General features: G+C 35.3%; 1 protein-coding gene and 1 long non-coding RNA gene across 3 annotated transcripts in view; one reads left to right on the forward strand and one right to left on the reverse strand.

Annotated features, from left to right (window-relative positions):
* Positions 1–14442, reverse strand: part of LOC117793054 (mucin-3A) — a 104627-nt gene that overhangs the window by 86056 nt on the left and 4129 nt on the right. The gene's annotated exons all lie outside the window — the stretch shown is intronic.
* Positions 11913–13110, forward strand: LOC117793056. The gene is made up of 3 exons (XR_004618209.1): positions 11913–12099; positions 12286–12288; positions 12464–13110. It is a non-coding gene; the product is annotated as an uncharacterized LOC117793056 (long non-coding RNA).

Below are 14442 nucleotides of genomic sequence, written 5' to 3' on the forward strand. Positions count from 1 at the left end.
TTGGTAGGTTTTTGGGAAATTAAATAATTTTAATATTTGTACTTGTATGAGAAACCGCAACACTCTTGCATCTAATTAACAACTTAATTATCTATCAAATACAATTTATTTCTTTAAAATCGACTAATTGGTTGAAAATATATGACGATTTTAATTTGTTGAAAGTCGGGAGCCTATTCAGTTGAGCGGCAGTGTAAAAAGTAATATCTTGCGTAAGATAATATTTACAGATATGTGCGATCAAACATATTGAAATTTGATGAAGACGTCATGTCAATTTTTTCTAAATCGCTAAAATGTGATATAACTTTTTGCAATCGGGAGCACTACAGCAACATCTACAACAAACACAACTTCTGAAGTCATAAATTAAAGCAAAATGAACACATTTATGACTCTGTGCGTCGCGACGAAAAATTTGTGTGGTTGTTGTTGGTTTTAACAAACTAAAACAATTATACACTAAAAGAAGTTCTAATTAATTTTATTTGCAAGTTAAACGCTTATTATGTGATAAAAATCAAAACGCATCAAAACGCATCAAAACCAACTTTACTTTTTCACACAGTGTACAAGACGCTGCTGAAGTCATAAATCATAGCAAAATGAACACTTTTATGACCGTACGCGTCGCAGCCGAAACTCGAGCATTTGCTGTGTGTTTGTTGTTTAGTTTTATTGGGGGGTCACAGATGATTTGCGCGCAGCGTCAAAAGTTGTTGTTGTAGCCTGGGAGCAGCGAGAGCAAGGGCTTGCCCACCGCTGTTCTATACCATTCATCTGTATATAACTCGATCTGATCGAACAGTCGTAGAACATTTTTTATTTCAGCTGTATATATTGCTAGTCGCCTTTCGCATCCTTCGTCCTGCTTTCGTCACTAGCGCGAACTGCCGTCCACAATGATAACGACTTCGATTACCTGACTTGGGGGCAGATCCACAAGCATTTCTGTCCGCATCTATACAAAACTAGTTGTTAAATATCGACTCCTTTTTGCAAAAGTATCGTATGTTACAAAAAGAAAATTGTTCAGGAGACTTTTTTTGGTTTTCTTGGGCTAGGGCAAAGATATCGGTTCCAAATTTTAACTGCACATTAACGTTATACTTCTTATGGTTTTCATATAATAAATAAATTCTACACATACGATACTTTTGTGCTTATAGTTTTGATAGCTCTGTCACAAAATGTATTACATTTGATTAATTCAATAAAAATTGAACAAATGAAGAAAATGTTTATAACTTTTAAAATTAACAAAATTAAACCGTTATTACAAGTAGTTTATTTAATTATGTTTTTTTAATTGCTATCTATCGACCTTTTCGGCCAAGTCATTTTTGATATTGCTTGAATGCTAAAGACATAGGTATTTTTCATGATATTTTGCGAGAGTATTATTTAAAAAAATTAAATTTGTTAACCCTCTATTGCATATAGTGCCATACATATATGGCTTTAAATTTTTAACGACCATTTCTTTTGTTGAAGAATATTTTTTTTTTAAAGAAAATAAAGTTTTCTTTCATAAAAAATATATAATTTGACCGGGACGTAAGCCTTAATGGACTATTTTATGCAATAACTGCCGAGGCCATATATGGCTCTCTATGCATTAGGGGAAAAAAGCAAAGAATTTTTATTATACTAAAACTAGTTTGGTCACACGAAAATAAATAAATAAAAGCGTAAACTTTTTTAAATTATTTTTTTCTAGTTTTCCTAGAATTTTAGAATCAGTAAATGGGTCTGCGCACCTATAGCAGCTACATGATATAGTGGTCCTATCAAAAAATAAAAACAAACTTGATCTGATGCTAAGTTATAAATTGAAAATATGAAACAATTGGTTGAAGACTGGAATGCGCATATGGCAGAAAATAAAAACATTTAATTTTTAATTTTAAAATAATACTTGGCGCACATTTTGTATTTAGATTTTTCTTGGACACAACAGCTAATAGTAGGGATGATTGTTCGCGTTTACCAGGCACGTTTGCTCCCTGATCATTTTTGTGATACTTCTGATACTTCTGGTGAACGGGACTGATACCGGATCATGATACCAAATTTGGTGTATATCTCATAAGAAAAGACTGCTACTTTGTGCTACTTTTCTGCTCCCGTCAGTTATATTTATCGAAATACATGAAATTTTTATCAAATGTTTTCTTTGCTATAAATGTGCAATTGCAGAAGCAGTTTTTTAATTAAATACAAATTATTTCAACTTACACGTATTAGATAGCTTTAATTTGATTTCCTATCTGCGCTGTTCATAAATTTTATTATTGATAGTTCGATTATCAGCTGTTGTCAGAAAAATTTATCAAAGCGTTCACAAGGAAGCGTTCTATGCTACCGATAGAATTTTAGTGATACTTGATCAGGGAGCATGTTTTCTAGTGAATGCGACCATTGTTTTGTTTTTCCCAGATTAATCGTTAATACTAGGCAACAACCCAATTCTGAATTTAACCAACCGACTTTTTTTTGGATATATATGGGGCCTCAAACGACGAAAAACATTTTTTTTTCTATGGCAGTTTTTTTTTAGAATTTTTTAATATTTGTCTTTTGTTACGAGCAGTTTTTTAGAGGTACGCGCACTTTTGTCATCATTACTCGAGAATGGCAAACCCAATTTTACTTTACTTTACTTTTCCTAAAAGCTAATGAATATATCTGTAATTCATCTATACACAGTCTAAGATCTAAGCCAGAAGTTTAGGAGCTATTAATATTTGAATTAATAAGCTTTTTATACCCTGGGTATAAAAAGGGTATAATGTGTTTGGCAGAATGTATGTCACAGGCAGAAGGAGGGGTGGCAGACCCCATAAAGTATATATATTCTTGATCAGAATCAACAGCCGAGTCGATCTAGCCCTGTCCGTCTGTCTGTCCGTCTGTTTGATACTATCTCAGATACTATAAGTGCTAGAGACTTCAAATTTGGAATGCAGGTTTGTGAATACCATACGCAGGTCAAGTTTGTTTCCAATTTTTGATGCCACGCCCCTTTCGCCCACAAATTGCACAAAACGACTTACAGGCGCAATTTTTGACATAGCACTCCCTAACTGAACAATGAGTTGAGAAGTATGCGTATTAAACGACCCTGCAAAAATTTAAAGCGATTGACCCATAAATAGAGAAGTTATTTCGGTATTTACATTTAATTCAATAAATACATTTGCATGGCAAATCGAACGTGCGAGCGAGACAGCATGTATACGTTTGTATGCAAGGCGCGCACAAAAACAGTACGAAATAGTACCCATTTTTTTTTTTGGGTACCAAATAAGAATCAAGCGATAAGCAAAAGTATTATCGATATCATGTAATGAAAATGTTAATGTATAATCAAAATATAAAAATGTATTTTTGCTTGGCAGAAGCCGATAGCTATGCATGAAATTGCATGAGGGAAAAAGCGATCATTTTGCAGCCCACCTTTTGCATCTTTGCCAAGCACTGAAAGCTGCAAAATAATAATTTTAATTATTAATATTTCCGATTCCTTACACATATATATAATAAGTATCTGCTTATTATCGTTGTAAAAAAACGAAGCGAAGTTGTAGTTTGTGGCTACTCTTGACAAACTCTACATCGATTGCAAGCGATTACGATTACGACTTGCGATTTACCAATTTAGGGGAAGGCGAACGAAGCGAACAGGGGGCGGAGCCCCCTTTTTTACTTTAAAATTCAAGGAAAGCTCAAACTTCGGTTTTAATTTTTTTTGCAAAGCTGCATTAATTGAGCGTCGTTTAAGATATGATTATATGAGATATCCTAACCAAGCTCACAGAATTCGAATTTGTTATTGTCTTACACATTATGACCAAAGTTGTTTCAAATCGGTCGACTATATCATACAGTTGCCAAAGGAAAGATCGGTCGAAAATCAAGTTTTAGTATGAACAACGTTTTTGTTTTTTGAGATATTTTAACTAAACTGGCATTTCAGATAGTCATTTAAACTTATAAATTTGTTTCTATATATATTGCTATATTAATTACCCATGGTTAAGTATGTTTACCGTTCAAATCTATGGCAAGACGGCTAAGTTATTAGCATATAAACAATGAAACAAGTTTTTCGCAAGGTTGATTTTCGACTGATTGGTCCCATGGGAGCTATATGTTATAGTGGTCCGATTCCAACCAAATTTGGACAGGTTATATAAGAGGATACGAGATTCTTGATTTGTAAGTTTCGTACAGATAACTTAAAAAATAAATAAGTTTTTCATATTAGAGGTTGCTTATTGAACGTTCGTATCGATCGTTCCTATGGCAGCTATATGATATAGTGGACCGATTTGAACCAAACTTGGTTAGGATGTATAATACCAGCCCAGATTCATATTCTATTAGTTTGGTTCTGATAACTCAACAAATAAAAAACTTTTCTACACCAAAGCTTCATTTTCGATGTGTCCTTTTTTGTGCCCATTTTTAATGGGCACAGGGTATAAAAACGAACTTGATCTGCCTATGGTATCCAGGAACCTACATACCAAGTTTGAAGTCTACTTTGAGGGGTCTGCCACGCCCCCTTCGGCCTGTTACATACACTCTGCCATTTTCAATGGGCTCAGGGTATAAAAATTACACACGCGAAACTATGAACAACTTTCGGCTTTCTTAAGTCACTGTGTTTATCACTGCAGACTACGTTATTAATGCACCACTGAACTAATATATCACTCGGTATTATATTAAACGTATTTAAAATAAATTAGAAATTGATAAGTTGATAAATCGCAAATCGTAATCGTAATCGCTCGGAATCGATGTAGAGTGTGTCAAGAGTAGCCACAAACTACAACTTTGCTCAGCCTGCATTCTGGCAGCACCCATTTTCCTCTCTCACTCTCTCCCTCTCACGCAACAAATTCGAGAATGCTGCAGTGCGCGCGAAATTTGAAATAAAAGACAATGTCTAATTTTATTAGATTTTTAAAGCGGAAAATTATAGGTTTTTTTATTACAATGATAATAAGCAGATACTTATTATATATATGTGTGAGAAATCGGAAATATAAGTAATTAAAATTATTATTTTGCAGTTTGCAGTGCTCGGTAAAGATGCAAAAGTAGTGCTGCAAAATGATCGCTTTTCCTCTCATGCATTTTCATGCATAGCAATCAGCTTCTGCCCGACTATATTGAAAATTGTGACGTCATAAGGAATTTTGCCATGCAAAAATACATATTTATATATTAACATAATTATATTTTAATCTAATTGTATATTTGTATATACATAAATTATACATCAACAATTCCATTACATGATATCGATAATACTTTTGCTTATCGCTCAATTCATACTCGATACCCAAAAAAAAAATTGGGTACTGTCTCGCTCGAACGTTCAACTTGCCATGCAAATGTATTTATTGAATTATTGAATGAATCACAATATGCCCTTTTTTGCCCATTTCCAATGGGCTCAGGGTATAAGAAGTCCAAATTTGTTGCCTAGTGTATTCATTGGGTGTTCGATGACAGGGCAAATGACAATGGCAGCATTTGGATTAAAATGGTCCCATTCACCGTAAAACATGCTCCCTGATCTAGTATCACAAAAACTTTATGCTACTGATACTTCCTAGTGAACGCTTTGATACATATTGCTGCCAACACCTGATAATCGAATTATCGATAGTAAAAGTTATAAACAGCGCAGATAGGAAATTAAATTAAAACTATATAATAAGGGAATCAAACCGAAACAAGTTATGGTTTCGGTTCCGATAAGTCCCGAAATAACTATTTCCGTAAAAGATTCTATTTCAGTTTTTTCTTTCGGTTCCGGTTTCAGTACCGGTACGTGACGGTACAACAAATCAATTTTGTAACATTTTAAAATTTTAAGATTTCGTTTTATAATAAATATGACATCAAATAAACTGGGCAAACAAATTTTTTTTTGAACGAATTTAAAAACAATTGTATGCAGAATGTATTTAGAGGCCAAATCTTGATCAAAGTTGGTCAGAATGCGGATTTAGACACTTTACAATTCCAAATTTTTGTTAAATTTCACATGATTTTTTACAAAAAAATGAAAGGTCGCAGAATCAAGTTTAAAGTGTTGTTTTATACCAATTACGATATAAGTAGTTGCTTAGAAATGAAAACTTGAGATTTAAAATTTTGAATTTTCGATGTTACAAAGGGTGACCCTCAGCATCGATATCAATATATAGTAGAATCTAGAGAAAAATATTTTTTATTAAGAATTTAATAAAATTAAAATGCAGAACGAATTAAGAGGCCAAACCAATACCAAAATGACATTCCACTTGAAAATCGGTTCTTTTTTGATCAAGTAACGACAGTTTGAAGTTGGTCGGACCTCGGAGCTAGCCACTTTACAAGTCAAATTATGATATCAGGAGTTGATTAAAAATAAAAACTTGAGATTTAAAATTTTGAATTTTCAAAATTTTAATGGGGGGACCCTTACCATCGAAATCGAATCTTGGTCGAAAATAATTAAATTTTTTAAGTGAACAAAAACTGAATACAGAAAAAATTTAGAGGCCAAAGCTGTCGTGAAAACTCACCTGGTTCAAGAGAATTTATATGATTGCTGCGGATAGGGCTTAAATACTCATTAAATCTTTAGTGGTCTTCCCAAAAGGAGATTAAAAGTCAGTCTCCTTGTTTGTTTTTTGTATAAAGGCGTCAAGATAGCTTAGATATTAGATGTTTTGATGTGAACTTTTTTCTCATCATAATTTTAGAAATGTTTGTTCTACTTATTGAAAAGGAAGCTAGTCGGAAAAGCTATAGTCGAGATACAGACCATAGGATACCGGAATTTATATCAATATACTTATATAAAAGTAAAGAAACAACTTGTATTACTTTGAAATAGTGATGTAAAAATACATCGAAATATCGACAACTCGATTTTTACGGAAGCGATTATCGAGTACTTCAGCTCGATGATTTTTTTTGACGATCTATCGAGTTGAATAAATCGATTTCGATGAAAAATCGACAACTCTCAGGGGATGGTTAATCGTAGCTAATTTGTAGAATTGAGTTCAATTTTTGTTGAACGACCGTAATAAATAACTTAGCAAATTGACAAAGTTTAATAGGATTTTGTGATTACAATTGCGTGGTCAAAAAAAAATTTTTTTTGAAAAAGCTCGATATTTGCAACTTGATCTACTATTTTCCGATATATCGACAACACGATACTTATTTTTGGCAAATTTCTATTTCGATATAAAACTCAATCTAAAGTTTAGATTTACATCACTTCTTTGAAAAATTAATTCGCCATAACTGCCTTTAAACTTGTGCGATCTTGATGCGATTCAGTGGGATAGATAATAATAATAAATAGCGTTGAATGCTATAAAAACCGAATTATCTAAAAAACTGTGGGTGTGGTGGTTCTTCGCCCAGGGGGGCTTGTCAAAAATGTAAAACAAATAACCTGCTGCAACGCCATTGGGCATTTGTATCTCTATCTCTTATAGTCTCTGAGATCTAGGCTCTCACAGACGGACGGACAGACACACATGTTTTATACATTCCAACGAGCACAACATACCCTTTTACTTATTTTTTAAGTAACGGGTATAAATAAACAAATTCTTAATGCTACAAATATATTCTATATCTGTTACAAAGGGATTTTTGAGGAACTTAGACTTACTTTCAATCTTATTCTTTTTTATTGTACTTAGATAAAATTCTACAGGTAATATAAGGTTTTTTAATCTCACATTTTGGCGATTTAAGAGATAAAAAAAACTCTTTACGAGGTAAAAGTCTAGTGACGAAAGTCTCTTCATGCCCCAAAATGTCTGATATCCAATTTTGTGACGCACAATATTCCATTTAATATATAAATTTAACAAAAATTCAAACTTAAAACAAAATATATAAATTTAAAAATAAATGACATTCTGCACCGTGCGCAAAAAGGTTGAGCTTCCTAGTACATAAACATTATCTTTTTCGTAGTGCCAAATTGATAGTGACATTGATACTTGAAAAAAGATTAATGTGCTACTCCAAATTAAAAAATCAATTCACATTTATATTACAGCAGGATACCCTGTACTCTAGCATTTGGAAGCCGTTTGGCACGCCGAATACTTGAGGCATTAAATTTTCGACTGAATGTTCCAATGACAGCTATATGATATAGTCAACCGATTTGCATAAAATTTGGTCGGAATGCATAGGACCAACTTTAATGCATATTCATATTCCATATATTTAATGCAAAACAAAAAGAGTTTTTCGTACTAATAAGTGATTTTCGACCAATCGTTCCTATGGCAGCTATATGATATAGCAAACCGATTTGAACCAATTTTGGTCATGATGTATAAGATTCACATAAATGCATTATCTGTCAGATTGGTTCAGATATCTAAAAAACAAAAAGTTTTTCGTACTAAAACGTGATTTTTGACCGACCAAAAAATGTATACATTTAGTTAAAAAAACAAACTCAATGTCCTGACAATTTTATCATTTTAAAATTTTACATTCCCAGCCATTTTTATACCCGTTACTTAAAAAATAAGTAAAAGGGTATATTGTGTTCGTTGGAATGTATGTAACAGGGAGAAGGAGGCATCTCCGACACTATAAAGTATATATATTCTTGATCAGCATCAATAGCCGAGTCGATATAGCCATGTTTGTCTGTCCGTCTGTCCGTCCGTCCGTCCGTATGAACAAAAGGATCTCAGAGACTATAAGAGATAGAGATACCAAACTTTCACTCAAAGACTTCTATATACCCCACGCAGATCAAGTTTGTTTCAAATTGAAGCTACGCCCCCCTCCGCCACCGCAAATAGCGAAAAACCTTTCGCTCGTCTGTTTGAACAAAGGGATCTCAGAGACTATAAGAGATAGCGTAACCAAATTTGACAGACAGATTTCTATATACCTTACGCAGATCAAGTTTGTTTCAAATTTAAGCCACGCCCCCCTCCGCGCCCGAAAATCGCGAAAAACCACCACACCCACAGTTTTTATGATAATACGTTTTTTGTGAAAATAACCGTTATCTATTAGTATTATCCCACTGAATTGCATCTAGATCGGACAAGTAGATCGGCAGTTATGGCGATTTAATGTTTTCAAAGTAATTTCTTTAAACAAACGGATCTCAGAGTCTAAAAGAGATAGAATAACCCAATTTGGCTAGCAGATTTCTCTACACACCACGCAGGTCAAGTTTTTCTTACATTTTTATCACGCCTCCCTCCGCCCTCGCAAATCGCGAAAAACCACCACACCCACAGTATTTAGGATAATACGTTTTTGTGGGTATTAGAGTTGCAAGTTGCTATTATCTACTATCCTATAAAATCGCAGCAAGATCGGACAAGTAGAACAGCAGTATTAACATGCCGAAGCTCTTGAAGCAAAATTAGCTCCTTAGAGTATGCAATAGTTTTAATATTATTAGACTTAACAAAAATGCATCAAATAATTCTCAACTGGTTCTGACGACGCAAATATGACATTCGGCTTGAATCGCTACTCGACTTAACCCAAATGGTACCGATGAATCTTCAATGATGATAGAACTGGCATCTATCGAATCGTATTGAGCATACTACTTGCATTTATGCAAGTGTAGTATGTTGTTGAGCGTGTCAAGTCACCTAAGAATTCTCAACTGGATTTAGGCAATACAAAATAACAAAAATTAATAATAACAAAATCCTTTTTTCTTAAAAAAAAATTTTTAAAAAAATACTTTTATACATATTTAAGTTAAGTAACGGGTATCCTATAGTCGGGATCTCGACTATAACCTTTCCCACTTGTTTTTTTTTTATTTTGACTGTGCACACCACATAAAGTCCATAAAGAGATAAAATTGGGCAGATGGGTTTTAGAATATGCACATCTTTCCACATAATACTCCATATTAATTGAATATGGGCAACATGCCACCATGTCGATCCTCGCCAAACCATTGACCTCGATCCGATTGAAAATCTTTGGTCAAATGTTAAACGGCTGGGTCAGTATGAGTCAGCCCCATTCGCCAAGTACAAATTTTGGAGGCGAGTAGAAGCGGAATAAAATCGAATTTCAAAACAGATATTAGTGAATATGGTAGAGAGTTTACCAAGCTTTATAATTAAGTAAACAAAAACTTTTTTCTATGTAGAAATAATTTAAATTATTTGATATCTTTAGTTTTCACGAGAAGTGAAAAAGTGAGTACATAAGAGCATGCTAGTTACAAATAATATAACAAAGATGAAATAAATAATTTTTTGGCAGTTGCTTTTATTGTATTGTTGTTGTGGATGCCGGAAGGCAAAGATTGTAAACTTTTGCTCGTTTTTTAAGATAATAAATATTAATTGTATAAATAAATCAGGGTTTGCCTTTACTATTCCAAAGCTAAAATGACTCTGTTCTTACTCTGACGTTAAATAGAGCAGTAGCATAGCATTCGAATAGCATATACAATGCTCTCTGTTAAATTTCGTATTAGAGTAGAGCAATAACAATAACTCGCTTCGCTCGCTAAATCGACTTGGCTGTTGATACTGATCAAGAATATAAATTCTATATGGGTTTTGCCACGCCTCCTACTGTCTGTTACATACATTCTGCCAAACACATAATACCCTTTTTTGCCCATTTTTAATGGGCAAAGGGTATTCAAATTATCGATGTGCTATTTGTAGTTATAGCAAGAGCAAAAATTTGGAACGCAAAAAGCAATCAATATTTTCCACTACTGCTTCTGCTATAGTATTAGTAAAAATATAAAATAAACTGAATTTATACAAAGATTCAGTCGGTATATTCATTTTAGAATATATGCATGTGTAAATTGTTTAAATAGGTAACTTGAACCTGTTTTGGGAAAAAAATGCACTAGCAAACACATCTAAATTTGTGAACTTATTTCGCAGCTTAAAACAGAATTCCCAATGCTCAAAGGATTATCCAACTCTTTCGGATCGGAATCCATTCAATCTGTGTCTGGAACTGATGTTATGAATTAGGATCATCATTGGATCAACGAATGATTGGAGACAAGGTGCAAGTGCTTCAAGAGCAACATTTTTAAAATATGATAATTCTAATTATGTTGCAATTCAAAGTTACTTTGCACACCAATTGTTGTAAAGTTAATAATTTACATAGTAATAAAGCTTAGAATTATTACCAAAAACCATTACATTTTGTGTACGTTTTGTATCATTTTTAATTTGGCGCCATTTGTTTATTATTTTTGTAAGTAATTAAGTGATAATACTTTCTCGATTTTATAAAAAAAATTCAAAATTTCGAATGATAAACGATGAATATCGCATAGTTTCATTGAAATGCTATTACATTTGTTCAAAATGTATCATTCTCCCACCACTAGCTCCCATATAAAATATATAGGGAGAAATGTAGCTTTTTGCTCCAAAATGCTTAAATGCTAGAATGTAGTTTCAGTGAGGACAGGGCATAAGTCCCCAACTAAGCTTTTTCAACGCAATAAAATAAACAGGAAACCTAACTTTTGATATTATTTTGTAATGTCCACAAAGAAGTTTAAATTTTACTGGCCTTTGAGCGGGGTATCATTCAAAGTCAAAAAAATTAAAATAAAAAAAACTTTCCTCAAATGGTCCTTACTGTTGCAATCATTTAAATATTGTCCCATCTACTTACACGTTTATCTTATGAGACAGTCTAGGTCTTTTCTTAGTTAAAGCCACACTATTCGCTTGGTAAACAACTCGATCTGCTCGAACAGTCAAAGCTAAATTTCCCCTATACATGGTGACCAGAAAAAACTGAGACAAACATTAATATGTCCCAAAACTAAAGTATGGTACTAGATTTCATTAAATGTAGTTCTTTATGCTTTTTTATAAAGGGTTTTTCAATTGGCGCGGGTCGATTTTGGCGCCCCGTGGCAGCCATTTGTTTTGGTGACATCTGTCAAATATTTTGTTTATTATTCAGTTGTTTAAGCCAAATCATCATGGCAAGTTACACGATTAAACAGCACGTTCAAATGATAAAACTTTATTATCAATATGAGTGTTCATTAACGCAAACGTTGCGCGCATTGCGCCCATTTTACGGTAGACGTAGTGGCCCTTCAAAGTCGACTCTTCAACGTTTGGTGGCCAAATTTGAGACGACCGGTTCATTAAACAATCAGCCAACACCCGTACGTTCAAGGAACTCAAGATCAGCCGAGAACATTGCCGCGGTCCGTGAAAGTGTACAGCAGAACCCGAGGCAGTCTATTCCTCGCCGTGCACAAGAACTTGGCCTTTCGCAGACTTCAACTTGGCGAATTTTGCGTCGGGACTTGGGCCTACACCCGTCCAAGATCCAACTGACCCAGGAGATCAAAGTTCATGACCATAGACAACGCCGTTTGTTCGCTGACTGGGCCTCGAATCATTTGGAAGAGAACCCCAGTTTTGGGCGAAATATCATCTTTAGTGAGGAGGCGCATTTTTGGATGAATGGCTGTGTTAACAAACAAAATTGCTGTATATGGGACGACACCAATCCACACGAGGTTCACCAGATGATAATGCAACCTCAAAAAGTTTGGTGTAAATTTTGGGCCGGCGGCGTCATTGGTCCGTACTTTTTTGAAAACGACGTTGGTGAGGCGGTCACCGTCAACACCGAGCGCTACACAACGATGATGACCAATTTCTTATGGCCCATATTGAACCATATGGACCTAGACGACATGTGGTTCCAGCAGGACAGCGCTACGTGCCACACAGCAAACGCCACGATTGACATTCTCGCAGGGGTGATGTGAATTGGCCAACAAGGTCATGCGATTTGACCCCGCTAGACTTTTTCCTGTGGGGTTTCTTGAAGTCGCAAATAAACCACAGTCGACCGATGCTCTAAAGGTGAATATAACACAGGCCATCGCTCAAATTCAGCCGGATCTATGCGGAAGAGTCATTGAAAATTGGACCACTCGGATACGTTCCACCGTAAGAAGCCGAGGCGGGCATTTGAATGATGTCATATTCCACACTTAATAGCATATATGCGCCTTTCAAATAAAAAAAAAATTTTGTCAATACCTCACACACAGCTTGCTTTATTCCATTTCAACATCTACCCGCCCCTATTGCCAAAGTTTTTGATTTAATGGTCTTAAATTTTGCTGTAGTCCTATAATTTTAAGTAAATGTGGTGCAATTTTAGAGCTTTTCGTGTAGAAAAACGTGAATATGAAATTGTTTGTTTGCTCGTTGTTCCTAGGCAGATTGTTTCCCAGGCTATGCGCCGTTTCGATTAGCTTAGCCATGAAGGCGATAGTCCGTGAACAGGAAAAAAAAGCACCGTCAACACTTCTGCAAATCGTAAGATCATTGGAAGCGGGTGAAGCGAAATCCGAGGATCTCCATGAGGAAAACCGCTCGTGAGACTAGAATGAAATGTGAATCTGTTAGGCAAATAGCGAAGAAGAACCTTGGACTCAAGACGTACAAGCTCCAAAAAGTTCAGCTTCTCACGGAAAAAAACAAGCGCGTACGACTGCAAAGATACCGCCTCAAGACTCAAGCACCGGGCCGCAGGGCAGCGATGAGGGCGCATCCTTGTACGAATGCGAAGCTGTTCACCGTCGAGCTGGACCAGAGCCACCAAAACGACAGGACCTGATCCGCACAGGCTCCCGAGACTACGGCCATTGTCACACAACGCCAAAATTTGAAGTCGGTCATGGTCTGTGACGAAACTTAAGTCAGCGGCAAGTCACCACTGTTTTTCGGGAGTCAAGGGGTTAAAATGTATCACCGCGACATTCTCAGCGCAGTGGTACTTTCTGGGCCAAATACCACTTCGGCGATGCGGACTTTTCAAAAGGACGAAAGGACCGTCCAAATAGCGAAAAGACGCAAAACTGGTGTAAGACCCATGGTCGCGCTACTCGCCGGATCTCAACCCGATAGACTACAGCGTGTAGAAGATTTTGGAGGTCAGAGCCTGTGCTAAGCCTCATAAAAGTTTGGAGGCGCTAAAGCAATCGCTGCGCTTGGAGTGGGACCGATTGTCGCCCGAAGACCTGCGGTCCACCGCCGAAAATTTTGTATCACGTTTGGACCCATGCATCGCCGCTGAAGGGGGCCATTTCGGAACTGACTTAGAATGTTATTACCAGTGGTCCATGTTATCGTTACTAATTGATGTTTTGAATTTCTTTCGTTAAGTAAAATTATGATTAAAAATTATTGCTAGTCGCATTCGCACCCGTCGCGATACACTAGTGTGGACTGCCGTCTACAGTGATATAAGAATATATTATGAAAATCTAAAAACATTAAATATCAAGGTATTTAAAGGCCTGTGACTAAAAGAGTGTAAGACGTTTCCAAATTCTCTAGACTAGAGCTTTTTTTTATGTAATAACAGAGA

This window comes from Drosophila innubila (genome assembly GCF_004354385.1).
Source record: "Drosophila innubila isolate TH190305 chromosome 3R unlocalized genomic scaffold, UK_Dinn_1.0 2_E_3R, whole genome shotgun sequence".
Lineage (NCBI taxonomy): Eukaryota > Metazoa > Arthropoda > Insecta > Diptera > Drosophilidae > Drosophila > Drosophila innubila.